Source organism: Siphateles boraxobius, unplaced genomic scaffold, assembly GCF_051911475.1.
Source record: "Siphateles boraxobius isolate OS27281-9 unplaced genomic scaffold, OSU_SipBor_1 31, whole genome shotgun sequence".
Classification (NCBI taxonomy): domain Eukaryota; kingdom Metazoa; phylum Chordata; class Actinopteri; order Cypriniformes; family Leuciscidae; genus Siphateles; species Siphateles boraxobius.
Window position 1 is genome coordinate 20803303 of NW_027508931.1, and position 16051 is coordinate 20819353.

Here is a 16051-nt window from a genome sequence, read left to right on the forward strand (position 1 = left end):
GCTCTTTTATGAGAGGAGAGAAAAAACTCCGCGATGTTGAAGCGCACAGGGAGACACACACACACTGGCAGATTACTGCACAGATCAGCAGGCACTGTGAGCTCGCTGCAGATCGCCGTCACACCAACACCGGAGAGAGAAGCTCGTCTCTTAGAGCGAAGTCAGAGATGACTGTGGAGTGAAGAAATGCTCTTGGCTCCAAAGCGAAAACATATCTGCCTGTTGCCGGCGTCCTCCTTTTATACCCACGAGGTAAGGCGGAGATACGCTATGCAAATTCCGCAGACCCATGGCATTTCTTTGCCATTGGCTCGTTTTGTAATACTCGAAGTCGATAGGTGTTCTAAGCGAAACCCCATTCGTCGTCATCCGACGTAACTCGGAGTGACAACGAAAGGGAAAGATAGATTAGTTAAAAAGAAAGAAATATTAGTTAGAAAGAAAGAAAGATTAGTTAGAAAGAAAGAAAGGATTAGTTAGAAAGAAAGAAAGGATTAGTTAGAAAGAAAGATGGATTTGTTAGAAAGAAAGGAAGAAAGAAATAAAGGATTAGTAAGAAAGAAAGATAGATAGATTAGTTAGAAAGAAAGAAATATTAGTTAGAAAGAAAGAAAGATTAGTTAGAAAGAAAGAAAGAAAGAAAGAAAGAAAGAAAGAAAGAAAGAAAGAAAGAAAGAAAGATAGATTAGTTAGAAAGAAAGATAGATAGATTAGTTAGAAAGAAAGAAAGATTAGTTAGAAAGAAAGATTAGTTAGAAAGAAGGAAATATTAGTAAGAAAGAAATAAAGAAAGATAGATAGATTAGTTAGAAAGAAAAAAGATAGATTAGTTAGAAAGATAGAAAGATTAGTTAGAAAGAAAAAAGATAGATTAGTTAGAAAGAAAGAAAGATGAATTAGAAAGAAAGAAAGATAGATTAGTTATAAAGAAAGATAGATAGATTTGTTAGAATAAAAGAAAGACAGATTAGTTAGAAAGAAAGATTAGTTAGAAAGAAAGAAAGAAAGATAGATTTGTTAGAATGAAAGAAAGATAGATTAGTTAGAAAGAAAGAAAGAAAGACAGATTAGAAAGAAAGAAAGAGATTAGTTAGAAAGAAAAAAGATAGATTAGTTAGAAAGAAAGAAAGATAGATTAGTTAGAAAGAAAGATAGATAGATAGATTAGTTAGAAAGAAAGATAGATAGATTAGTTAGAAAGAAATAATGATAGATTAGTTAGAAAGAAAGAACGATAGATTAGTTAGAAAGAAAGAATGATGGATTAGTTAGAAAGATAGATAGATTAGTTAGAAAGAAAAAAGATAGATTAGTTAGAAAGAAAGATAGATAGATAAATTAGAAAGAAATAATATAGATTAGTTAGAAAGAAAAAAGATAGATTAGTTAGAAAGAAAGAAAGAACGATTAATTAGAAAGAAAGAGAGATTAGTTAGAAAGAAAGATAGATAGATTTATTAGAATGAAAGAAAGACAGATTAGTTAGAAAGAAAAAAGATAGATTAGTTAGAAAAAAGAGATTAGTTAGAAAGAGATTAGTTAGAAAGAAAAAAGATAGATTAGTTAGAAAGAAAGATAGATAGATTAGTTAGAAAGAAAGAAAGATAGATTAGTTAGAAAGAAAGATAGATAGATTAGTTAGAAAGAAAGATAGATAGATTATTTAGAAAGAAAGATTAGTTAGAAAGAAAGAAAGATACATAGATTAGAAAGAAAAAGATTAGTTAGAAAGAAAGAAAGATAGATTCGCTTGAAAGAAAGAAAGATTAGTTAGAAAGAAAGAAAGAAAGAAAGAAAGAAAGAAAGAAAGAAAAAAAGAAGAAATTAGTTAGAAAGATGGATTTGTTAGAAAGAAAGAAAGATGGATTAGTTAGAAAGAAAGATTAGTTAGTTAGAAAGAAAGAAAGATGGATTAGTTGGAAAGAAAGAAAGAAAGAATGATGGATTAGTTAGAAAGACAGAAAGAAAGAAAGAAAAGTTAGAAAGAAAAAAAGATTAGTTAGAAAGAAAGATAGATTAGTTGAAAAGAACGAAAGATAGATTAGTCAGAAAGAAAGAAAGATGGATTAGTTAGAAATAAAGAAAGATGATTAGTTAGAAAGAAAGAAAGAAAGATTAGTTAGAAAGAAAGAACAATAGACTAGTTAAAAAAGAAAGAAAGATAGATAGATTAGTTAGAAAGAAAGAAAGATAGATAGATTAGTTAGAAAGAAAGAAAGATTAGTTAGAAAGAAATAAAGATTAGTTAGAAAGAAAGATGGATTTGTTAGAAAAAAAGAAAGATTAGTTAGAAAGAAAGATAGATAGATTAGTTGGAAAGAAAGAAAGATGGAATAGTTAGAAAGAAAGATGGATTAGTTAGAAAGAAAGAAAGATTAGTTAGAAAGAAGGAAAGATAGATAGATTAGTTAGAAAGAAAGATAGATTAGTTAGAAAGAAAGAAAGGTATATTAGTTAGAAAGAAAGAAGGATAGATTAGTTAGAAAGAAAGATACATTAGTTAGAAAGAAAGAAATAAAGATTAGTCAGAAAGAAAGAAAGATTAGTTAGAAAGAAATAAAGATTAGTTAGAAAGAAAGATTGATTTGTTAGAAAAAATAAAGATTAGTTAGAAAGAAAGAAAGATTAGTTATAAAGAAATAAAGATAGATAGATTAGTTAGAAAGAAAGAAAGATTAGTTAGAAAGAAAGAAAGATGGATTAGTTAGAAAGAAAGAAAGATTAGTTAAAAACAAGTAAAGATAGATTAGTTAGAAAGAAAGAAAGATTAGTTAAAAAGAAAGATGGATTTGTTAGAAAGAAAGATGGATTTGTTAGAAAGAAAGAAAGATAGATTACTTAGAAAGAAAGAAAGATAGATTCGTTAGAAAGAAAGATAGATTAGTTTAAAAGAAAGAAAGATTAGTTAGAAACAAAGAAAGATAGATAGATTAGTTAGAAAGAAAGAAAGATTAGTTAGAAACAAAGAAAGATGGATTAGTTAGAAAGAAAGATGGATTAGTTAGAAGGAAAGAAATAAAGATAGGTTAGTTAGAAAGAAAGAAATAAAGAAAGAAAGAAAGATGGATTAGTTAGAAAGAAAGAAAGATTAGTTAGAAAGAAAAAAGATAGATTAGTTAGAAAGGAAGATTAGTTAGAAAGAAAGAAAGATAGATTTGTTAGAATGAAAGAAAGATAGATTAGTGAGAAAGAAAGAAAGAAAGAAAGACAGATTAGTTAGAAAAAAGAGATTAGTTAGAAAGAGATTACGTGACGATAGACGAAACCGTTTTCACATACCGTACCAGCAAAGTTGAGGCATGCTGCCAAAATGACTATTAAGTTTTTATCTCTGCAATGCCTTCACATTTTGACACCAGACTTTGTATGTGTCATTGTCACCTCACTCTGACCACATCACATCGATTTCATAACTGCGCCACCTATTTGTCGAAAGTGATAAACCATCTAAACCATAAGATTAAAACATCTTAAAAGTTACTGTCTATATGATTTTTCAGCCATTTTGCCAAATTCTCTTAAAATGTCTTTAATTGCTCCTTGCTGCAGTTGGTCTGCCACTCCCACCCATGATGGCATCTGTTGCCGCTTCTTGCGCTTGGCCCCGGTAATGGCTGCTTGCAGCTATATTTATTAGGGGCCAAGCACCGAAGGAGAACGGCTCCTTCCGGTTCTTATTATTAGGGGCCAAGCACCGAAGGTGCGGAGGCACCTATTGTATCTGTTCCGGTTCTTATTATTAGGGGCCAAGCACCGAAGGTGCGGAGGCACCTATTGTATCTGTTCCGGTTCTTATTATTAGGGGCCAAGCACCGAAGGTGCGGAGGCACCTATTGTATCTGTTCCGGTTCTTATTATTATTATTATTAGGGGCCAAGCACCGAAGGTGCGGAGGCACCTATTGTATCTGTTCCGGTTCTCATTATTATTATTATTATTAGGGGCCAAGCACCGAAGGTGCGGAGGCACCTATTGTATCTGTTCCGGTTCTTATTATTATTAGGGGCCAAGCACCGAAGGTGCGGAGGCACCTATTGTATCTGTTCCGGTTCTTATTAGGGGCCAAGCACCGAAGGTGCGGAGGCACCTATTGTATCTGTTCCGGTTCTTATTATTAGGGGCCAAGCACCGAAGGTGCGGAGGCACCTATTGTATCTGTTCCGGTTCTTATTATTATTATTAGGGGCCAAGCACCGAAGGTGCGGAGGCACCTATTGTATCTGTTCTGGTTCTTATTATTAGGGGCCAAGCACCGAAGGTGCGGAGGCACCTATTGTATCTGTTCTGGTTCTTATTATTAGGGGCCAAGCACCGAAGGTGCGGAGGCACCTATTGTATCTGTTCCGGTTCTTATTATTATTAGGGGCCAAGCACCGAAGGTGCGGAGGCACCTATTGTATCTGTTCCGGTTCTTATTAGGGGCCAAGCACCGAAGGTGCGGAGGCACCTATTGTATCTGTTCCGGTTCTTATTATTATTAGGGGCCAAGCACCGAAGGTGCGGAGGCACCTATTGTATCTGTTCCGGTTCTTATTATTAGGGGCCAAGCACCGAAGGTGCGGAGGCACCTATTGTATCTGTTCCGGTTCTTATTATTATTAGGGGCCAAGCACCGAAGGTGCGGAGGCACCTATTGTATCTGTTCCGGTTCTTATTATTAGGGGCCAAGCACCGAAGGTGCGGAGGCACCTATTGTATCTGTTCCGGTTCTTATTATTAGGGGCCAAGCACCGAAGGTGCGGAGGCACCTATTGTATCTGTTCCGGTTCTTATTATTAGGGGCCAAGCACCGAAGGTGTGGAGGCACCTATTGTATCTGTTCCGGTTCTTATTAGGGGCCAAGCACCGAAGGTGCGGAGGCACCTATTGTATCTGTTCCGGTTCTTATTATTATTATTAGGGGCCAAGCACCGAAGGTGCGGAGGCACCTATTGTATCTGTTCCGGTTCTTATTATTAGGGGCCAAGCACCGAAGGTGCGGAGGCACCTATTGTATCTGTTCCGGTTCTTATTATTATTAGGCGCCAAGCACCGAAGGTGCGGAGGCACCTATTGTATCTGTTCCGGTTCTTATTAGGGGCCAAGCACCGAAGGTGCGGAGGCACCTATTGTATCTGTTCCGGTTCTTATTATTAGGGGCCAAGCACCGAAGGTGCGGAGGCACCTATTGTATCTGTTCTGGTTCTTATTATTATTATTAGGGGCCAAGCACCGAAGGTGCGGAGGCACCTATTGTATCTGTTCCGGTTCTTATTATTAGGGGCCAAGCACCGAAGGTGCGGAGGCACCTATTGTATCTGTTCCGGTTCTTATTAGGGGCCAAGCACCGAAGGTGCGGAGGCACCTATTGTATCTGTTCCGGTTCTTATTATTAGGGGCCAAGCACCGAAGGTGCGGAGGCACCTATTGTATCTGTTCCGGTTCTTATTAGGGGCCAAGCACCGAAGGTGCGGAGGCACCTATTGTATCTGTTCCGGTTCTTATTAGGGGCCAAGCACCGAAGGTGCGGAGGCACCTATTGTATCTGTTCCGGTTCTTATTAGGGGCCAAGCACCGAAGGTGCGGAGGCACCTATTGTATCTGTTCCGGTTCTTATTATTAGGGGCCAAGCACCGAAGGTGCGGAGGCACCTATTGTATCTGTTCCGGTTCTTATTAGGGGCCAAGCACCGAAGGTGCGGAGGCACCTATTGTATCTGTTCCGGTTCTTATTATTAGGGGCCAAGCACCGAAGGTGCGGAGGCACCTATTGTATCTGTTCCGGTTCTTATTAGGGGCCAAGCACCGAAGGTGCGGAGGCACCTATTGTATCTGTTCCGGTTCTTATTATTATTATTATTCTTCTTCTTCTTCTTCTTCTTCTTCTTCCGACTGGGCGTCTATGGCAGCCCATAGAACCGTGTCCGGGAAAGTTGTTTTGGTTTGACATTCTGATAGAGGACAGTCCCAACATCAATTGCACCAATTTTGGTGTCTCTAACTCATTGCCTCTAGCGCCACCACCTGTCCAAAGTTTCACTTTTATTATGCTAATAACTTTTGAACCGTTTGGCCTATCAACAAAATTATTTTTTCCTCTGATTCCTGAGCTCATGACGATTCGATCGCACCCTATGACGTCATTTTCCGTCATAAAAATATGGCCGCCATTTTGAATTGTCCAAAAAACCTACTTTTGCGAACTCGTCCTAGACGGTTTGTCCGATTCTCACCAAAATCGCACCAGATCATCTCCAGGCATTGGCGACAAAAAGTTATGGAATTCAAGTCGATTCGTCAAACCGCTTTCGATAAACGCGCAAACAAATTTTACGTAGCGCTTGCGAAAACAGACGTAAGACTGTATCTCCGCAACGCTTAATCGTATTCAGACCAAACTTGGTACATGTCATCACAAGCATGACCTGAGGCTACATGCTGCGTTTCGGCGCAGCGCCACCTACTGGTCGGGAGATATGAAAAACGGCTATTTTTGCTCATAACTTCTGAACGGTTTGTCCAAAAATCATAAAAGTGGTCTCTGTAGATTCAGGGCGTCATGCCGAGTCGACTGATATCGAATTTTCCCAGATCGGCCATTTTGGCTGTCGGCCATTTTGAATTATGTGCTAAAATGCTGTATTTTTTGAACGCATGAACGAATTGTTACGAAACTCGGTATGGGTCATCGGGACGATGCCCTGAAGGAGCCTGAGAAGTTTCGAAACAGCGCCACCTAGTGGTAAAGTTTATTTTTCAAATGCTTATAACTCTGGCTGTGGTTGACTTATTTTCACGGGAGTCATCTCGTTGAGGTCCTGAATCCTTGCCGAGTCCACAGATACCAAACATGCTAGGTTTCAACTTACGATTTGTGTAGCGTTGTGATTTAGCGCTTAAAAAACATTTGCCGATATCTTCGAAACCGCTAGTCCGATCGAGACGAAACCACCGTCAGAAGTTTGGAACCATAGCTTGTTAACTCTATGTGAGAGCCCAAATGCCAAAATATTGATGCTAAGGGGTAGTAAAATCAAATCAAAGTCACGTGTCAGTCATTTTTGATGCTTTTTTTCATATAAATGTCTAAAACTCCGAAGCGAATTGAGATATTTTCACCAAATTTGGCACACACATGTATGGGCTCATTCCAAGGACACATGAAAAAAAATTGTGAGATTTTGCCTCTTGGTGGCGCTATAATAGAACAAAACATGAAAATCCCATTGATTTCAATGCAGTTTTGTGATGTGAAATGCTATACTTAATGAACACATTGCTGTAACATTATGAAACTCAGAATTTGTTACCAGCACCTTGCCTTGAAGGTACTCAAAAGATTTCAAGACAGCGCCACCTGTTGGTCAAAAGTTAAAATTACATTTCCAAAAATGCTAATAACTTTTTTAAAAATGTGCTTATTGTAATGACACTGGTCTTAATAGATTCCTTGGGTCATGCCGAGAACATAGATACCAAGTTTGACGTATTTGGACGAACTTCCTGTCCGCCATCTTTATTTACTTTCAAAACCTTCTTTTTCGAACTTCTCCTAGACCATTCGTCCGATTTTCACCAAAATCGAATCGTGTCATCTCCATACCGTGCCGACTAAACGTTATGGATTTCGTGACGATAGACGAAACCGTTTTCGTATACCGCAGCAGCAAAGTTGAGACATGCTGCCAAAATGACTATTAAGTCTTTATCTCTGCAATGCCTTGATATTTTGACACCAAACTTTGTATGTGTCATTGTCACCTCACTCTGACCACATCACATCGATTTCGTAACTGCGCCACCTATTTGTTGAAAGTGATAAACCATTAAATCATCTTATAAGTTACTTTATATATGATTTTTCAGCCATTTTGCAAAAATTCTCTTAAAATGTCTTTAATTGCTCCTTGCTGCAGTTGGTCTGCCAATCCAACCCATGAAGGCATCTGTTTCCGCTTCTTGCGCTTGGCCCCGGTAATGGCTGCTTGCAGCTATATTTAGGGGCCAAGCACCGAAGGTGCGGAGGCACCTATTGTATCTGTTCCGGTTCTTATTATTATTAGGGGCCAAGCACCGAAGGTGCGGAGGCACCTATTGTATCTGTTCTGGTTCTTATTAGGGGCCAAGCACCGAAGGTGCGGAGGCACCTATTGTATCTGTTCCGGTTCTTATTAGGGGCCAAGCACCGAAGGTGCGGAGGCACCTATTGTATCTGTTCCGGTTCTTATTATTAGGGGCCAAGCACCGAAGGTGCGGAGGCACCTATTGTATCTGTTCCGGTTCTTATTATTAGGGGCCAAGCACCGAAGGTGCGGAGGCACCTATTGTATCTGTTCCGGTTCTTATTATTATTATTATTCTTCTTCTTCTTCTTCTTCTTCTTCTTCCGACTGGGCGTCTATGGCAGCCCATAGAACCGTGTCCGGGAAAGTTGTTTTGGTTTGACATTCTGATAGAGGACAGTCCCAACATCAATTGCACCAATTTTGGTGTCTCTAACTCATTGCCTCTAGCGCCACCACCTGTCCAAAGTTTCACTTTTATTATGCTAATAACTTTTGAACCGTTAGGCCTATCAACAAAATTCTTTTTTCCTCTGATTCCTGAGCTCATGACGATTCGATCGCACCCTATGACGTCATTTTCCGTCATAAAAATATGGCCGCCATTTTGAATTGTCCAAAAAACCTACTTTTGCGAACTCGTCCTAGACGGTTTGTCCGATTCTCACCAAAATCGCACCAGATCATCTCCAGGCATTGGCGACAAAAAGTTATGGAATTCAAGTCGATTCGTCAAACCGCTTTCGATAAACGCGCAAACAAATTTTACATAGCGCTTGCGAAAACAGACGTAAGGCTGTATCTCCGCAACGCTTAATCGTATTCAGACCAAACTTGGTACATGTCATCACAAGCATGACCTGAGGCTACATGCTGCGTTTCGGCGCAGCGCCACCTACTGGTCCGGAGATATGAAAAACGGCTATTTTCGCTCATAACTTCTGAACGGTTTGTTCAAAAATCATAAAAGTGGTCTCTGTAGATTCAGGGCGTCATGCCGAGTCGACTGATATCGAATTTTCCCAGATCGGCCATTTTGGCTATCGGCCATTTTGAATTATGTGCTAAAATGCTGTATTTTTTCAACGCATGAACGAATTGTTACGAAACTCGGTATGGGTCATCAGTACGATGCCCTGAAGGAGCCTGAGAAGTTTCGAAACAGCGCCACCTAGTGGTAAAATTTATTTTTCAAATGCTTATAACTCTGGCTGTGGTTGACTTATTTTCACGGGAGTCATCTCGTTGAGGTCCTGAATCCTTGCCGAGTCCACAGATACCAAACATGCTAGGTTTCGACTTACGGTTTGTGTAGCGTTGTGATTTAGCGCTTAAAAAACATTTGCCGATATCTTCGAAACCGCTAGTCCGATCGAGACGAAACCACCGTCAGAAGTTTGGAACCATAGCTTGTTAACTAAATGTGAGAGCCCAAATGCCAAAATATTGATGGTAAGGGGTAGTAAAATCAAATCAAAGTCACGTGTCAGTCATTTTTGAAGCTTTTTTTCATATAAATGTCTAAAACTCCGAAGCGAATTGAGATATTTTCACCAAATTTGGCACACACATGTATGGGCTCATTCCAAGGACACAAGAAAAAAATTGTGGGATTTTGCCTCTTGGTGGCGCTATAATAGAACAAAACATGAAAATCCCATTGATTTCAATGCAGTTTTGTGATGTGAAATGCTATACTTAATGAACACATTGCTGTAACATTATGAAACTCAGAATTTGTTACCAGCACCTTGCCTTGAAGGTACTCAAAAGATTTCAAGACAGCGCCACCTGTTGGTCAAAAGTTAAAATTACATTTCCAAAAATGCTAATAACTTTTTTTAAAATGTGCTTATTGTAATGACACTGGTCTTAATAGATTCCTTGGGTCATGCCGAGAACATAGATACCAAGTTTGACGTATTTGGACAAACTTCCTGTCCGCCATCTTTATTTACTTTCAAAACCTTCTTTTTCGAACTTCTCCTAGACCATTCGTCCGATTTTCACCAAAATCGAATCGTGTCATCTCCATACCGTGCCGACTAAAAGTTATGGATTTCGTGACGATAGACGAAACCTTTTTCGTATACCGCAGCAGCAAAGTTGAGACATGCTGCCAAAATGACTATTAAGTCTTTATCTCTGCAATGCCTTGATATTTTGACACCAAACTTTGTATGTGTCATTGTCACCTCACTCTGACCACATCACATCGATTTCGTAACTGCGCCACCTATTGTTCGAAAGTGATAATCCATTAAATCATCTTAAAAGTTACTGTATATATGATTTTTTAGCCATTTGCCTAAATTCATCTTTAAATGTCTTTAATTTCTCCTTGCTGCTGTCGGTCTGAAACTTCCAGCCATGTTGGCATGTCTTGTCGTCTGCGTTTGCGCTTGGCCCCGGAATGGCTGCTTGCAGCTATATTTATTATTATTATTCTTCTTCTTCTTCTTCTTCCGACTGGGCGTCTATGACAGCCCCTAGAACCGTGTCCGGGAAAGTTGTTCCGGTTTGACATTCTGATAGAGGACAGTCCCAACAGTAATTGCACCAATTTTGGTGTCTCTAACTCATTGCCTCTAGCGCCACCACCTGTCCAAAGTTTCACTTTTATTATGCTAATAACTTTTGAACCGTTAGGCCTATCAACAAAATTCTTTTTTCCTCTGATTCCCGAGCTCATGACAATTCGATCGCACCCTATGACGTCATTTTCCGTCATAAAAATATGGCCGCCATTTTGAATTGTCCAAAAAACCTACTTTTGCGAACTCGTCCTAGACGGTTTGTCCGATTCTCACCAAAATCGCACCAGATCATCTCCAGGCATTGGCGACAAAAAGTTATGGAATTCAAGTCGATTCGTCAAACCGCTTTCGATAAACGCGCAAACAAATTTTACGTAGCGCTTGCAAAAACAGACGTAAGGCTGTATCTCCGCAACGCTTAATCGTATTCAGACCAAACATGGTACATGTCATCACAAGCATGACCTGAGGCTACATGCTGCGTTTCGGCGCAGCGCCACCTACTGGTCCGGAGATATGAAAAACGGCTATTTTTGCTCATAACTTCTGAACGGTTTGTCCAAAAATCATAAAAGTGGTCTCTGTAGATTCAGGGCGTCATGCCGAGTCGACTGATATCGAATTTTCCCAGATCGGCCATTTTGGCTGTCGGCCATTTTGAATTATGTGCTAAAATGCTGTATTTTTTGAACGCATGAACGAATTGTTACGAAACTCGGTATGGGTCATCGGTACGATGCCCTGAAGGAGCCTGAGAAGTTTCGAAACAGCGCCACCTAGTGGTAAAGTTTATTTTTCAAATGCTTATAACTCTGGCTGTGGTTGACTTATTTTCACGGGAGTCATCTCGTTGAGGTCCTGAATCCTTGCCGAGTCCACAGATACCAAACATGCTAGGTTTCAACTTACGGTTTGTGTAGCGTTGTGATTTAGCGCTTAAAAAACATTTGCCGATATCTTCGAAACCGCTAGTCCGATCGAGACGAAACCACCGTCAGAAGTTTGGAACCATAGCTTGTTAAATATATGTGAGAGCCCAAATGCCAAAATATTGATGGTAAGGGGTAGTAAAATCAAATCAAAGTCACGTGTCAGTCATTTTTGATGCTTTTTTTCATATAAATGTCTAAAACTCCGAAGCGAATTGAGATATTTTCACCAAATTTGGCACACACATGTATGGGCTCATTCCAAGGACACATGAAAAAAATTTGTGAGATTTTGCCTCTTGGTGGCGCTATAATAGAACAAAACATGAAAATCCCATTGATTTCAATGCAGTTTTGTGATGTGAAATGCTATACTTAATGAACACATTGCTGTAACATTATGAAACTCAGAATTTGTTACCAGCACCTTGCCTTGAAGGTACTCAAAAGATTTCAAGACAGCGCCACCTGTTGGTCAAAAGTTAAAATTACATTTCCAAAAATGCTAATAACTTTTTTTAAAATGTGCTTATTGTAATGACCCTGGTCTTAATAGATTCCTTGGGTCATGCTGAGAACATAGATACCAAGTTTGACGTATTTGGACGAACTTCCTGTCCGCCATCTTTATTTACTTTCAAAACCTTCTTTTTCGAACTTCTCCTAGACCATTCGTCCGATTTTCACCAAAATCGAATCGTGTCATCTCCATACCGTGCCGACTAAAAGTTATGGATTTCGTGACGATAGACGAAACCGTTTTCGTATACCGCAGCAGCAAAGTTGAGACATGCTGCCAAAATGACTATTAAGTCTTTATCTCTGCAATGCCTTGATATTTTGACACCAAACTTTGTATGTGTCATTGTCACCTCACTCTGACCACATCACATCGATTTCGTAACTGCGCCACCTATTGGTCGAAAGTGATAATCCATTAAATCATCTTAAAAGTTACTGTATATATGATTTTTTAGCCATTTGCCTAAATTCATCTTTAAATGTCTTTAATTGCTCCTTGCTGCAGTTGGTCTGCCACTCCCACCCATGATGGCATCTGTTGCCGCTTCTTGCGCTTGGCCCCGGTAATGGCTGCTTGCAGCTATATTTAGGGGCCAAGCACCGAAGGTGCGGAGGCACCTATTGTATCTGTTCCGGTTCTTATTATTAGGGGCCAAGCACCGAAGGTGCGGAGGCACCTATTGTATCTGTTCCGGTTCTTATTATTATTATTATTCTTCTTCTTCTTCTTCTTCTTCTTCTTCCGACTGGGCGTCTATGGCAGCCCATAGAACCGTGTCCGGGAAAGTTGTTTTGGTTTGACATTCTGATAGAGGACAGTCCCAACATCAATTGCACCAATTTTGGTGTCTCTAACTCATTGCCTCTAGCGCCACCACCTGTCCAAAGTTTCACTTTTATTATGCTAATAACTTTTGAACCGTTTGGCCTATCAACAAAATTCTTTTTTCCTCTGATTCCTGAGCTCATGACGATTCGATCGCACCCTATGACGTAATTTTCCGTCATAAAAATATGGCCGCCATTTTGAATTGTCCAAAAAACCTAATTTTGCGAACTCGTCCTAGACGGTTTGTCCGATTCTCACCAAAATCGCACCAGATCATCTCCAGGCATTGGCGACAAAAAGTTATGGAATTCAAGTCGATTAGTCAAACCGCTTTTGATAAACGCGCAAACAAATTTTACGTAGCGCTTGCGAAAACAGACGTAAGGCTGTATCTCCGCAACGCTTAATCGTATTCAGACCAAACTTGGTACATGTCATCACAAGCATGACCTGAGGCTACATGCTGCGTTTCGGCGCAGCGCCACCTACTGGTCCGGAGATATGAAAAACGGCTATTTTCGCTCATAACTTCTGAACGGTTTATCCAAAAATCATAAAAGTGGTCTCTGTAGATTCAGGGCGTCATGCCGAGTCGACTGATATCGAATGTTCCCAGATCAGCCATTTTGGCTGTCGGCCATTTTGAATTATGTGCTAAAATGCTGTATTTTTTGAACGCATGAACGAATTGTTACGAAACTCGGTATGGGTCATCGGTACGATGCCCTGAAGGAGCCTGAGAAGTTTCGAAACAGCGCCACCTAGTGGTAAAATTTATTTTTCAAATGCTTATAACTCTGGCTGTGGTTGACTTATTTTCACGGGAGTCATCTCGTTGAGGTCCTGAATCCTTGCCGAGTCCACAGATACCAAACATGCTAGGTTTCAACTTACGGTTTGTGTAGCGTTGTGATTTAGCGCTTAAAAAACATTTGCCGATATCTTCGAAACCGCTAGTCCGATCGAGACGAAACCACCGTCAGAAGTTTGGAACCATAGCTTGTTAACTATATGTGACAGCCCAAATGCCAAAATATTGATGGTAAGGGGTAGTAAAATCAAATCAAAGTCACGTGTCAGTCATTTTTGATGCTTTTTTTCATATAAATGTCTAAAACTCCGAAGCGAATTGAGATATTTTCACCAAATTTGGCACACACATGTATGGGCTCATTCCAAGGACACATGAAAAAAAATGTGAGATTTTGCCTCTTGGTGGCGCTATAATAGAACAAAACATGAAAATCCCATTGATTTCAATGCAGTTTTGTGATGTGAAATGCTATACTTAATGAACACATTGCTGTAACATTATGAAACTCAGAATTTGTTACCAGCACCTTGCCTTGAAGGTACTCAAAAGATTTCAAGACAGCGCCACCTGTTGGTCAAAAGTTAAAATTACATTTCCAAAAATGCTAATAACTTTTTTTAAAATGTGCTTATTGTAATGACACTGGTCTTAATAGATTCCTTGGGTCATGCCGAGAACATAGATACCAAGTTTGACGTATTTGGACGAACTTCCTGTCCGCCATCTTTATTTACTTTCAAAACCTTCTTTTTCGAACTTCTCCTAGACCATTCGTCCGATTTTCACCAAAATCGAATCGTGTCATCTCCATACCGTGCCGACTAAAAGTTATGGATTTCGTGACGATAGACGAAACCGTTTTCGTATACCGCAGCAGCAAAGTTGAGACATGCTGCCAAAATGACTATTAAGTCTTTATCTCTGCAATGCCTTGATATTTTGACACCAAACTTTGTATGTGTCATTGTCACCTCACTCTGACCACATCACATCGATTTTGTAACTGCGCCACCTATTGATTGAAAGTGATAATCCATTAAATCATCTTAAAAGTTACTGTATATATGATTTTTCAGCCATTTTGCAAAAATTCTCTTAAAATGTCTTTAATTGCTCCTTGCTGCAGTTGGTCTGCCAATCCCACCCATGATGGCATCTGTTTCCGCTTCTTGCGCTTGGCCCCGGTAATGGCTGCTTGCAGCTATATTTATTATTATTAGGTGTTCAAGCACGAAGTGCTGAAAACCTATTGTATTTGTACTGATTTTTATTATTATTATTATTATTATTATTATTTTTCTTCTGCCGTAAAACGCATCGTGCAGCCCAAACCGTAAGTGCTGGAGCTCTGAAACTTTGTCAGATGGTAGTACAAAAATCGAGGAGAGGTTCAGAGATTATGACCCCGATTGGCCTATAGGTGGCGCTACAGCAATCAATTGCGCGAAACTGCTCATAACTCCTAGACCGTATGTCGTAGACTCAAGTGTCTTATATCATTGGAAAGCTGGACTCCTGACGAACAAAACGTATATCTCCGATTTCATTTCCGCCATGATAGATTTTCCGCCATTTTGAATTTTGTTGAAAAACTACTTTTGCGAACTAGTCCCTGGTTTTTTGCCCGATCGGAACCAAACCAGTGCCAAAATGTTCTCTGGAGTCTGAATATCAATAATTATCAAAAAAAAGTTGAATTTTCGATTTCCGGTTGCTAGGGGGCGCAAAATGGACGTTGTGGGAGGAGCCTATTTTACTAAAATGGCTATAACTCGAGAAGTAAATGAGATAGCTTCACCAAACTCGGTACACATGTGTATGAGGACAGTCTGGGGTCACAGTAAAAAAACCGCGTCGATCTAACACTAGGTGGCGCTATAACATTAAAAAAACATAAAAGGGGGTGTGGCCACCTGACCGTTAGTCCGATTGACTTGAAAATTGGTATGCAGTGTCTTGGTCCAAGGTGCCATGTATGTGTAAAAGGATATTGGCGTATCTAAAAAAACATGGCCGCCATCGGCCAATTAAATTTGAGCACCTGTGAGACGAGGTTAACGGAAGCCAATCGGAACGAAACTCTATGGGCATGTTCGACTCATGGCCCAAGAGGTCTGTAAGAGTTTTGAAAGAAATCGGCCACTAGTTGGCGCTAACGAGTTTTACGGCTCTGTAATCACGTGGTGTTGCACACATCCCCACAATATGCACATCATTTGATAGATCTCCTCATGCTGAACAACTTTGCCTCTAGAACCATTGCTGTCAATCAAACCGTTCTTTAAATATTCACGAATATGTTAAAAACCTACTTTTGCGAACTAGTCCCTGGTTTTTTGCCCGATCGGAATCAGACCAGTGTAGGACAATTCTCTGGAC